Source organism: Eleutherodactylus coqui, chromosome 2, assembly GCF_035609145.1.
Source record: "Eleutherodactylus coqui strain aEleCoq1 chromosome 2, aEleCoq1.hap1, whole genome shotgun sequence".
Lineage (NCBI taxonomy): Eukaryota > Metazoa > Chordata > Amphibia > Anura > Eleutherodactylidae > Eleutherodactylus > Eleutherodactylus coqui.
In genome coordinates, this window is record NC_089838.1 from 340109087 (window position 1) to 340122650 (window position 13564).

Here is a 13564-nt window from a genome sequence, read left to right on the forward strand (position 1 = left end):
GTTTGGTGTGGGTCCAGATGATCATGATGTCATCAATGTAGCGGAAGTAGGCCAATGGTTTCCTGGGGCAGGAGGCCAGAAAGTCCCTCTCCAGTTTTGCCATAAAAAGGTTGGCATATTTCGGTGCCTTTTTACTGCCCATGGCAGTCCCTGTGAGTTGCAGGAATATCTCTTTGCCAAAGGAGAAATAATTGTGTGTGAGAATGAATCTTGTGAGTTGTAGCACTGCATCAGAGGCGACCCCATTGGCCTCAAGGTGCGCCTGGCAGGCAGTCAGTCCATCCTCGTGTGGGATGTTGGAATACAAGGATTCCACATCCATAGTGGCCAGGATGGCGCCATTGGGGAGGGGACCTACGGTTGACAGTTTGTTCAGTAGGACCGTGGTGTCTTGCAGGCAGCTGGTTGTGTTTCTCACCAGTGGTTTGAGGATGCCTTCCACCCATCCTGAGATTCCTTCAGTGAGGGTTCCCCCACCTGAGATAATCGGCCTTCCTGGGTTGCCAGCTTTGTGTAGTTTTGGAAGCATGTGGAATGTTCCAACCTTGGGGTTTTCCGGTATCAAGTCCAGAAGTTTTGTGGAGCCCACAGACAGGCTTCTGATGACCCTTCTCAATTTCCTCACATATTTCTGAGTTCAGTTTGGTGTAGTATCTGGTGTCCGTCAGCTGTTTGTCTGCTTCTTTCTTGTAGTCCAATGTATTCATGAGGACTATAGCACCACCCTTATCTGAAGGCTTAATGGTGATTTCCTTGTTGCTCTTAAGAGCATGGATGGCCCTTCTTTCCTGCATATTGATATTAAATGTTTCACTTCCATGCTTGTCCAGTATGGTGGATTGGACCACATGCCTAAAGGAGTCTATGTATTTGTCCAAAGTGGGATTCTGGCAATGAGGGGGGGATCCAATCAGACTTCTTTTTGGCCCCAAGTTTCTCCTGTGTTTGTGTGCTTTAAAGGCCTGTGTCCTCTTTATCATGAAATAATTTTTTCAGTCTTAACCTTCTGAAATATTCCTCCATATCACTACAAAGTTCTGTTTTGTCAAGCGTTTTAGTGGGACAGAAAGAAAGTCTCCTGGAGAGAACACAGAGCTTCACATTACTGGGGTTGTGAGATGACAGATTAATAACACAGCTGACTTTACCTTTGTCCATGTCCCGTTGGGGGTTCTGTTCCCTCCTGCCAGACCCAGGGTGCTCCTGATCCGTGTTTGGGTAGAGGCCTGCTCTGGACTCTGGGTGCTCCTGATCCGTGTTTGGGTAGAGGCCTGCTTTGAGTCGAAGTCTCTGGAGTTTCTTTTCCTTGTTATGAATAAGGCAGCATCGTAGTGTTGTATAAAAGTGTTGCATTTCCAGGTTCACGTCCTCTGTAAGTGTATTCCTTAAATTTTGTATGTCCACAATGGCCTTATTCTTGCTGCTGTAGAAGACATGGATAAGGTGATTCCGCAGTCTCTTAGAAGTCCTGTAGCAAAGACGTTGTGCGTAACGAATATTGTAAGTGTGCAGAGTTGGGTTCTTTAGGCACAGTCCTTTGGGAATTAGATGTATCATATCTTTGTTTTCATTATACCTAATGGAGGATACCAGAATGTACCGTACAAAAATGGAACTGAAACATCTTCTGAAGAAGTTGGCACAACTGGACAGCGACATTTTCTTTCTAACCAGATGCAAGAAGGAACAATCACATTTTGTGTACTAGAGATGAGCGAGCACAATTGTCTGAGCTTTATGCTCATTCGAGTATTAGGATACTCAAGATGCTCGTTCGAGTATTAGGGTACACGAGATGCTCGTTACTCGAGACGAACACCAAGCGGCACTGACCGTGTGCTTTACAGTTGTGGCTGGCTGGGAGCAGTAGTGCATCAATTTTTGTATTGCGCATCTAGGCCTGTTCCCAGCCTTTCAGTAATAGCATTCTCAGCCTGTAGTGCCGTACAACCAGCTCTCACCGTGAAACTGCACTCTAACATTGCCTAGCCTACTGGAAACGACTTCAGTTATACCGTTCTGTGTCTGCAGTGCATTACACAGAGTGTAGGGACACAGCCACTTCTATAGGGAAAGTTATACAGTCCTCCTGATCCTCCGTACAAGAAACCCAATGGTCCTTCTTAGGGCTACATCTGACCGTGTGCATTATAGTTGTGGCTGGCTGGGAGCAGTAGTGCATCAATTTTTGTATTATGCATCTAGGCCTGTTCCCAGCCTTTCAATAAGAGCTTTCTCAGGCTGCAGTGCCGTACAACCAGCTCTCACCATGAAACTGCACTCCAACATTTCCAAGCCTACTGCAAATGACTTCAGTTATACCGTTCTGTGTCTGCAGTGCATTAGACAGAGGTCTCACCGCTAAACAGTACTGTAATATTACCGGGGCCACTGCAAAGTATTTCAGCTCTGCCGCTGTGCAGTGTGTCTCACAATACCCTTTCCTTGGTGGGGTTGAGATCGTCGCAGTTACCAGCACTATCCACTGGCTTTAGAGTCTTCTCCCACTCCACACAGCCTCTATTATCTACAAATCTCTGCTAGCGGTAAATTACCCCTAGGTATCAGTGCAAGACAGCGAGTTAATTTTTTCTAGTCACAGCATAGAGCCTCCGCTATCTACAAGTCTGTGTGCGGTGAATTAAGCCACAGTTGTCAGTGCTGTACAGTGGGGTAATTTATTTGGGCCCTGCTCTATTCTTAATCCGCCATGAAGAGGAGTAGGGGTAAGGGTCGAGGATGCGAACGTCCAAGTGAGGGTGTGGGCACTGGCCGACTTCCTGGGCATGGTGAATCACAGCCGACTGCTGCGGGATTAGGAGAGAGGCAAGTTCCTGGGCTCCCCAGCTTTATATAACAATTTACAGGTCTGCGTGGTAGACCTTTATTACAAACAGAGCAGTGCGAGCAGGTCCTGTCGTGGATGACAGAAAACGCGTCCATCAATGTATCGACCATCCAGTCTTCTATGCAGTCCACTACTCCCGGCCTAAGGACTGCAACTCTGAATCCTCTAGCTGCTGCTCCTCCTTCCTCCCAGCCTCCTCACTTCAAGAAAATTACATATTCTGAGCAGGCAGACTCCCAGGAACTGTTCTCGGGGCACTGCCATGAGTGGGAAAAAACGGTTCCTCTCTCACCTGAGGAGTTTGTCATGACCAATGCCCAACCTTTGAAAAGTTCCTGGAGTCCGGATGATGAAGCTGGGGACTTCCAGCAACTGTTTCAAGAGATTTTTGTGGATGAGGATGATGAGACACAGTTGTCTGTCAGTGAGGTAGTAGTAAGGGCAGTAAGTCTGAGGGAGGAGCGCACAGAGGATTCAGAGGAAGAGCAGCTGGACGATGAAGTGACTGACCCCACCTGGTTTGCTAAGCCTACTGAGGACAGGGCTTCAGAGGGGGAGGCAAGTGCAGCAGCAGGGCAAGAGCGAAGAATCCCCCAATTGTTTCCCACAGCACCCCCTTGCAGCAAGCCTTTGTGGCTTGGTGTTCAAAGGTGTGGATGTTTTTTAGTGAGAGCACGGATGACCGATGAGCAGTGGTTTGCAACCTGTGTCGCACCAAGATCAACCGGGGAGCCACCACTACAGCCTCACCACCACCAGCATGCACAGGCATATGACGGCCAAGCACCCCACAAGGTGGGACAAAGGCCATTCACCGCCTCCGGGTCACAACACTGCCTCTTCCCCTGTGCCCCAACCTGCCACACAGATCCAATCCCCCTCCCAGGACACAGGCAATAGTGCCTCCCGGCCTGCACCCGCACCCTCACCTCCACCATCCTCCACTCCATTCAGCAATGCCTCTCAGAGCAGCGTTCAGCTGTCGCTAACACAAGCATTGGAGCAAAAGCGCAAATACTCTACCACCCACCTGCATGCGCAAGCTTTAAACATGCACATTGCCAAAATATTCAGCCTGGAGATACTGCCGTACAGGCTTGTGGAAACGGAGGCTTTCAAAAACATGATGGTGGCGGTGGTCCTGTGCTGCTCGTCCCCCAGTCGCCACTATTTTTCCCGCTGTGCCATCCCACCCTACACCAGCACATCTCCCGCAACATAAATCATGCCCTCACCAGCGCGATTACTGAGAAAGTCCACTTAACTACAGACACATGGACAAGTACTGGCGGCAGGGCCACTATATCTTCCTGACTGCACATTGGGTGAACTTGGTGAAGGCTGGGACTGAGTCAGAGCTTGGGACCGCTACCCACGCCCAGAATAGGGGGCCCTACCTCCGTGCTGGCATCTGCAGCGTTTTATAACACCTCCTCCAAACCCTCCCCCTCCTCCTCCTCTGCCACCTCTACCTCTCAATTAAGAAGTGTGAGCACGTCGCCAGCAGTTGGCAGCATGCGGCGCGGCAACACAGCGGTGGGCAAGTGTCAGCAAGCCGTGCTGAAACTAATCAGCTTAGGTGACAATAGGCACACGGCCCCCGATCTGCTGCAGGGTCTGACAGAGCAGACCAACCTTGGGAACGGTTCTGCAGCTCGACCGCCTCACACACGTGCCATGCCTGGCCTACGTCTTCAATCTGGTGGTTCAGCGGTTTCTGAAAAACTGCCCCCACTTGTCTGACCTGCTCGGCAAGGTGCGCCGCGTCTGCATTTCCGCAAGTCCACCATGGACGCTGCCACCCTGAGGACCCTGCAACGTTGGTTTCAGCAGCCAGAGCACCGACTGCTGTGCAACGTGCCCACACGCTGGAATTCTACGCTACACATGTTGGCCAGGCTGTACAAGCAGCGTAGAGCAATAGTAAAATACCAGCTGCAACATGGGTGGCGGAGTAGAAGTCAGCCAACGCAATTCTTTACTGAGGAGTGGGCAAGGATGGCAGATATCTGCCAGGTCCTCGGAAACTTTGAAGAGTCTACCCAGATGATGAACGGCGATGCAGCAATCATTAGCGTTACTATCCCGCTGCTTTGCCTGCTGAGAAGTTCGCTGCTAAGCATAAAGGACGATGCTTTGGAGGAGGGGGAGGAGGAGGGGGAAGAGACAGCTGGCCACATTGCAGAGGGTACCCATGCTACTTGCCTCTCATCTGTTTAGCGTGTATGGGCTATAAAGGAGAAGGAGGAGGATCCTGAAAGTAATCTTCCTAGTGAGGACAGCGATGTGTTTTTTACTGGTACCCTGGCACTCATGGCTAACTTCATGTTAGGCTGCCTTTCCCGTGACCCTCGTGTTAGACGCATTTTGGCCAACACGGATTATTGGGTGTACACACTTCTCGACCCACGATATAAGGATTACCTTTCCACTCACATTCCTGAAGAGGAAAGGGGTACGAGAGTGATGCAATACCACAGGGCCCTGGTGGAAAAAGTGATGCTAAAGTTCCCTTCTGACAGCGCTAGTGGCAGAAGATGCAGTTCCAAGGGCCAAGTAGCAAGGGAGACACTGGGATCAGGCAGCATGTCTAGCGCAGGCAGGGGAACACTCTCCAAAGCCTTTGCCAGCTTTATGGCTCCCCAGCAAGACTGTGTCACCACTCCCCAGTCAAGGCTGAGTCGGAGTGAGCACTATAAAAAGATGGTGAGGGAGTATGTACCAATCATACCACCATCCTCCGTGATGCCTCTGCTCCATACAACTATTAGGTGTCAAAGCTGGACACGTGGCACGAACCTGTGCTGTACGCCCTGGAGGTACTGGCCTGCCCTACCGCTAGTGTCTTGTCAGAGAGGATGTTTAGTGCAGCTGGGGGAATCATCACGGATAAGTGTACCCGCCTGTCAACTTCCAGTGCCGGCATGCTTACACTCATAAAGATGAACCAAGGCTGGATTTCCCCAGACTTCTCTTCTGCATCGGCGAAAAGAAGCGGAACCTAATGATTCTTTTCGCTGCAACAGGAGAAAAATGCATCCTCTATCACCACAAAAAAGGGGGAATTAGCTTCGTCAATCACTCTCGGATATTATTACTCCTCCTAGTCCTCCTCCTAAAACATCATGTCATCACGCTGAACTGCCAATTTTTCTACGGCCCAAAAGGCTCCGTTTAAAAGTTGTTTGTTTTTTAATTTTCAAAGCTTGAAAAGTATTGATACTTTAACAGAAACCAATTTTTTTCACAGGGCTGCCTCCAGGCTCTGTTACAAATTAAGCAACAGTGAGCTATATCTTTAAAACATGTTTATTGGTTTCAGCAATTTTTTAGGGGTGCATTTGTACTCTTGGTACACCAATTTTTCTGGCCCTCGCCTATACTGTTATTTAACTAATTTTTCCGGCCTTCGCCTACACTCTTGGTACATCAATGTTTCAGGAGTTTGCCTACACTCTTGCTACACAAAATATTACAGGGGTCTGCCAATACCTTTTCTACTGAATGGTTTGAGGGGTTAGCCTATACTCTTGCTACGGAAATGTTACAGGGGTTCATCTATACTTGTGCTACAGAAATGTTACTGGGGTCCGCCTATACTCTTGCTACAGAAATGTTACTGGGGCCTGCCTATACTCTTGCTACAGAAATGTTGCTCGGGTTCGCCTATACTTTTGCTACAGAAATCTTGCTCAGGTTCACCTATACTTTTGCTACAGAAATGTTACAGGGGTCCACCTATACCTTTGCTACAGCAATGTTACAAGTGTCCACCTATACTCTTGTTATAGAACTGTTACTGGGGTCTGCCTATACTTTTGCTACAGAAATGTTACTGGGGTCCGCCTATAATCTTGCTACAGAAATATTACTGGGGGTCGCCTATGCAGTTCTACTGAATGGTTTGTGGGGTTCGCCTATACTTTTGTTACAGAAATGTTACTTGGGTCCGCCTATACTCTTGCTACAGAAATGTTACTGGGGTCTGCTTATACTGTTGCTACAGCAATGTTACTGGGGTCCGCCTATACTCTTGCTACAGAAATGTTGCTCGGCTTCGCCTATACTTTTGCTACAGAAATGTTATAGGGGTCTTCCTATACTTTTGCTACAGAAATGTTACTGGGGTCCACTTATACTCTTGCTACAGTAATGTTACAGGGGTCTGCCTATACTTTTGCTATAGAAATGTTACAGGGGTCCGTCTATACTTTTGCTACCGAAATGTTTTTGGGGTCCGCCTATACTCTTTATGCTATAAAAAATGTTACAAAGACTTCATATTGTGGTGTTTTACCTGTCTGACACAAATACACTGACTGACTAGGGTAGAAATATGGGCCAAGGTCCTTGGCAGGGTGAAACTCTGCCATGTTTGGGCGCTCTGATCTCTTTATATGTCGTACCACCTTTAAGTTCCTTGGGCTCGCCTATGCTGCGGGTGCCCAAAGACTTCCCATAGCGGTGTTTTACCTGTCTGGCACAAATACACTGACTGACTAGGGTAAAAATGTGGGCCGAGGTCCTTGACGGGGTGAAACTCTGCCATGTTTGGGCGCTCTGATTTCTTCTTGTGTAATACCATCTTTGTGCACCGACAGAATAGACGAGCCCAAGGAACTCAAAGACTTTCCATTGTGGTGTTGAGCTTACAGAATGAATTGTTTGGGGACACATGGATTTCTAATAACTATGTAACTCGCAGCACCTTGGGTCACACAAGATGGAGGCTGGGAATGAGCTTCACCCTGGGCCCGCTCATGTGCTTCCCACACAGACTATTTCTGCATTGTGGAGATGTGTAGAAGTGCTGGCACCTGAGTCTCCTTTGCGGCTCCTGACAATTTTGTGACAGAGGTGGCGCGGGATTGGAATGATGATCGTATGTCAATTTATCATCCATTCTCAACAGCATTGTGGGCTATCGCCCACACTTTCAAAGAGGGTCACTGTCTGTCCCTGCCAACCCTCTGCAGTGTGTGCCTCCGGATCCTCCTCATCCAGTATGCACTTGTAACCCAGCAGCATGTAACCCAGGAGAAGAGGCAGCGATGTCACCCGCAGGCAGTGATTGTCCTCGGTTGCAGGTAGTGTGGTGCTTAGCTAAGATATGCCAGCGCATGTGCCTTGCTAATGAGGGTTTGTCCAAAGTAAATTGTTAGGGGGGTCACGCCAGACTGTTGCCCCCATTTTGGCTTCAATAGTGGGACCTGGGAACCTCAGATGCAGCCATGCATGCTGCCCCTGCCCTTCCCTATCCGTTTCTGTGGTGTTTCCATGACTTTCTGATGTTTTCTGGTGCTTCACAACTCATCACCGATGCGGAGCATCGATCCCATACAAAAATGCTCGAGTCCCCCATTGTCTTCAATGGGGTTCGTTACTCGAAACGAGCTCTCGAGCATTATGAAAAGTTTAACTCGAGCAACGAGCACCCGAGCATTTTGGTGCTCGCTCATCTCTATGTACGACCCTATTCAAAACAATGGGGTTTTTGTATTCGTGCAAGATTTGTGCATCTCGCAACACTCAAACTCGCACAATTTTCTCGGCCCTGTGAAAAAGGCTTAAGTGAGGAGAAATGGAGAAAAATGAAACTTTGCCATTTTTTGGGATGCAATTTTTACAGCCTGCAAGGCACCATAAACATGATATGTTATGTTTATTCCTTGAGTGAGTATGACTAAGGCAATACCACATGTTTACCGCTTATTAATATAGTACAGCAGAACCTCTGTCACTGATGTCCGCTAGAACATAGGCAGAAATAGCGCAGCAAGCAGAGCGGTTTAGTCCTGTAAATTCTAGTAAAATGCCAGACTGCTGGCCGCTAATTGAACACTCGGCTCGAGTGCAATCTTCCTCCTCCCTGAATGGAGCTGGAAAGCAGAACTCCCTAACGCTGATATAAACAAGCCAAAAAAAAAAATTAAAATACCTTTAAAAATAATTGACTTCTATCGCCAACTTTAAGCCTTTAATTTTTTTGACTGGAAATATTGCTGGGCAGTATTTTCTACCCACTTTTAAAATTCATAACTTTTTAAACTTTTTCTAACCCACAAAATGACATGTTATTTAATTGTATAGTTTAATTAAAGGCTGATCGCGGCTGTTAACTCTTTAACTGCTGCTTTTAATTCTGAAAGCAACATTTAAATGCTTTGATTATAGTTTGGGGGTTGTGAACAGCCCCCTTGCGGGCACTCTTCAGTTGCCGTGGCACCCGCGTCCTGCTGATGGCTCAGATTGCTGTCATTGTAAATTGCTTATGTTAATGAAATTTAGATTGGTTCAAAGAAATGGTTCATTCTGATGATCCCTTTAAGACATTCTGAGAGGTTATTATGATCCGTCCATGAATCATGTAACAATTCTTAATCTTGTGCTTTCCCGGAATGATGGAGACTAGAGATGAGCGAACGCGTTCGTCCGAGCTTGATATTCGTGCGAATATTAGGGTGTTCGGGATGTTCGTTATTCGTAACGAACACCATGCGGTGTTCTGGTTACTTTCACTTACTTCCCTGAGACGTTTGCGCGCTTTTCTGGCCAATTGAAAGACAGGGAAGGCATTACAACTTCCCCCTGCAACGTTTAAGCCCTATACCACCCCCCTGCTGTGAGTGGCTGGCGAGATCAGGTGTTCGCCTAATATAAAAGTCGGCCCCTCCCGCGGCTCGCCTCAGATGCCTGGTGAGTTAGATGAGGGACAGTGCTGTTTATACCGGAGCTGCTGTAGGGAAAGAATTGGTAGTTAGTGTAGGCTTCAAGACCCCCCAAAGGTCCTTATTAGGGCCACTGATAGCTGTGTGTTGGCTGCTGTTAGCAGTGGCATTTTTTTTTTCTCAAAATCGGCTCTGCAGAGCGTTGCACCTGGCATTAGGGACAGAAGTGCTGCATAGGCAGGGAGAGTGTTAGGAGTGAGTGTAGCCTTCAAGAACCTCAACGGTTCTTTCTAGGGCCATATTTATCCGTGTGCAGTACTGTTCAGGCTGCTGTTAGCTGTGCTGCATTTTTTTTGGGCTTCTCAAAATCGCCTCTGCAGAGCATTCCACCCTCCATTGATACTGCAGGGAAAGAATTGTATAGGCAGGGCCATAACACAGTTATTATTCATAGAATATACGCAGTGCTGCCTTTTGGTGGAAAAACAAGTGGAAACAAATCTATTTGTCCAGCCTGTGTCCGTCCTTACGGGCGGTGGACACGTGTGAGCTGCGTGAAAAACATTGCTAAATCATACGCACCCAGCTACGCTTTACTGCTGGCTTCGCCATTTGCTTTCCTTAATTGGGAAAAAAAATTCCTGCTCTGCCAGAGTTATAATAACTCTGCTACCCTCACGTTCTGTGACACATAAGCAGGGACACAGCACAGTTATTAAACTTCTCATGTTCATTGAATATACGCAGTGCTGCCTTTTGGTGGGAAAAAACTGAAAACAAATCTATTTGTCCAGCCTCTGTCCGTCCTAACGCCTGTGGACACGTGTGAGCTGCGTGAAATACATTGCTAAATCATACACACCCAGCTACGCTTTACTGCTGGCTTCGCCATTTGCTTTCCTTAATTGGGAAAAAAAATTCCTGCTCTGCCAGAGTTATAATAACTCTGCTACCCTCACGTTCTGTGACACATAAGCAGGGACACAGCACAGTTATTAAACTTCTCATGTTCATTGAATATACGCAGTGCTGCCTTTTGGTGGGAAAAAACTGAAAACAAATCTATTTGTCCAGCCTCTGTCCGTCCTAACGCCTGTGGACACGTGTGAGCTGCGTGAAAAACATTGCTAAATCATACGCACCCAGCTACGCTTTACTGCTGGCTTCGCCATTTGCTTTCCTTAATTGGGAAAAAAAATTCCTGCTCTGCCAGAGTTATAATAACTCTGCTACCCTCACGTTCTGTGACACATAAGCAGGGACACAGCACAGTTATTAAACTTCTCATGTTCATTGAATATACGCAGTGCTGCCTTTTGGTGGGAAAAAACTGAAAACAAATCTATTTGTCCAGCCTCTGTCCGTCCTAACGCCTGTGGACACGTGTGAGCTGCGTGAAAAACATTGCTAAATCATACGCACCCAGCTACGCTTTACTGCTGGCTTCGCCATTTGCTTTCCTTAATTGGGAAAAAAAATTCCTGCTCTGCCAGAGTTATAATAACTCTGCTACCCTCACGTTCTGTGACACATAAGCAGGGACACAGCACAGTTATTAAACTTAGATTATTCATTCACTAGAGGCAGTGGGGCCTTTCGTTTTCCAAAAAGGGCAAAAATTATATTTGGCCTGCAGTCTTGCGCCAATTTATTTCCTGCCTGTGAAATCAAATCACTGGTAATACAGCATGCTGAGGGGTAGGGGTAGGCCTAGAGGACGTGGACGCGGCCGAGGACGCGGAGGGCCAAGTCAGGGTGTGGGCACAGGCCGAGCTCCTGATCCAGGTGTATCGCAGCCGGCTGCTGCGGGATTAGGAGAGAGGCACGTTTCTGGCGTCCCCACATTCATCGCCCAATTAATGGGTCCACGCGGGAGACGGTTATTAGAAAATGAGCAGTGTGAGCAGGTCCTGTCCTGGATGGCAGAAAGTGCTTCGAGCAACCTATCGTCAACACGCAGTTCTGCGCCGTCCACTGCTGCAAATCCGAATCCTCTGTCTGCTGCTCCTCCTTCCTCCCAGCCTCCTCACTCCACTACAATGACACCTGCTCAGGAGCGGGAACACTCCCAGGAACTGTTCTCGGGCCCCTGCTCAGATTGGGCAGCAGCGGTTCCTCTCCCACCAGAGGAGTTTATCGTGACTGATGCCCAACCATTCGAAAGTTCCCGGGGTCCGGGGGATGAGGCTGGGGACTTCCGCCAACTGTCTCAACAACTTTCTGTGGGTGAGGAGGACGATGACGATCATACACAGTTGTCTTGCAGTGAGGTAGTAGTAAGGGCAGTAAGTCCGAGGGAGCAGCGCACAGAGGATTCGGAGGAAGAGCAGCAGGACGATGAGGTGACTGACCCCACCTGGTGTGCAACGCTTACTCAGGAGGACAGGTCTTCAGAGGGGGAGTCAAGGGCATCAGCAGGGCAGGTTGCAAGAGGCAGTGCGGTGGCCAGGGGTAGAGGCAGGGGTAGAGGCAGGGCCAGACCGAATAATCCACCAAGTGTTTCCCAAAGCGCCCCCTCGCGCCATGCCACCCTGCAGAGGCCGAGGTGCTCTAAGGTCTGGCAGTTTTTCACAGAGACGCCTGACGACCGACGAACAGTGGTGTGCAACCTTTGTTGCGCAAAGCTCAGCCGGGGAGCCAACACCAACAGCCTCACCACCACCACCATGCGCAGACATATGATGGCCAAGCACCCCACAAGGTGGGACGAAGGCCGTTCAGCGCCTCCGGTTTGCACCCCTGCCTCTCCCCCTGTGCCCCAACCTGCCACTGAGATGCAACCCCCCTCTCAGGACACAGGCACTACCGCCTCATGGCCTGCACCCACACCCTCATCTCCGCTGTCCTCGGCCCCATCCAGCAGTGTAGTTCAGCGCACCGTCCAGCCGTCGCTTGCGCAAGTGTTCGAGCGCAAGCGCAAGTACGCCGCCACGCACCCGCACGCTCAAACGTTAACCGTCCGCATCGCAAAATTCATCAGCCTTGAGATGCTGCCGTATAGGGTTGTGGAAACGGAGTCCTTCAAAAGTATCATGGAGGCGGCGGCCCCGCGCTACTCAGTTCCCAGTCGCCACTACTTTTCCCGATGTGCCGTCCCAGCCCTGCACGACCACGTCTCCCGCAACATTGTACGCGCCCTCACCAACGCGGTTACTGCCACGGTCCACTTAACTATGGACACGTGGACAAGCACAGGCGGGCAGGTCCACTACATCTCCCTGACGGCACATTGGGTGAATTTAGTGGAGGCTGGGACAGAGTCAGAGCCTGGGACCGCTCACGTCCTACCCACCCCCAGAATTGCGGGCCCCAGCTCGGTGCTGGTATCTGCGGAGGTGTATGCTTCCTCCACTAAAGCACCCTCCTCCTCCTCCTCCTCCTCCTCTGTCTCGCAATCAAGATGTGTTAGCAGCAGCATGTCGCCAGCAGTCGGTGTCGCGCGGTGTGGCAGCACAGCGGTGGGCAAGCGTCAGCAGGTCGTGCTGAAACTACTCAGCTTAGGCGATAAGAGGCACACGGCCCACGAACTGCTGCAGGGTCTGACACAGCAGACCGACCGCTGGCTTGCGCCGCTGAGCCTCCAACCGGGCATGGTCGTGTGTGACAACGGCCGTAACCTGGTGGCGGCTCTGCAGCTCGTCAGCCTCACGCACGTGCCATGCCTGGCCCACGTCTTTAATTTGGTGGTTCAGCGCTTTCTGAAAAGCTACCCACGCTTGTCAGACCTGCTCGTAAAGGCGCGCCGGCTCTGCGCACATTTCCACAAGTCCCACACGGACGCTGCCACCCTGCGCACCCTGCAACATCACTTTAAGCTGCCAGTGCACCGACTGCTGTGCGACGTGCCCACACGGTGGAACTCTACGCTCCACATGTTGGCCAGGCTCTATGAACAACGGAGAGCTATAGTCGAATACCAACTCCAACATGGGCGGCGCAGTGGGAGTCAGCCTCCTCAATTCCTTTCAGAAGAGTGGGCCTGGTTGGCAGACATCTGCCATGTCCTTGGTAATTTTGAGGAGTCTACCCAGGTGGTGAGCGGCGATGC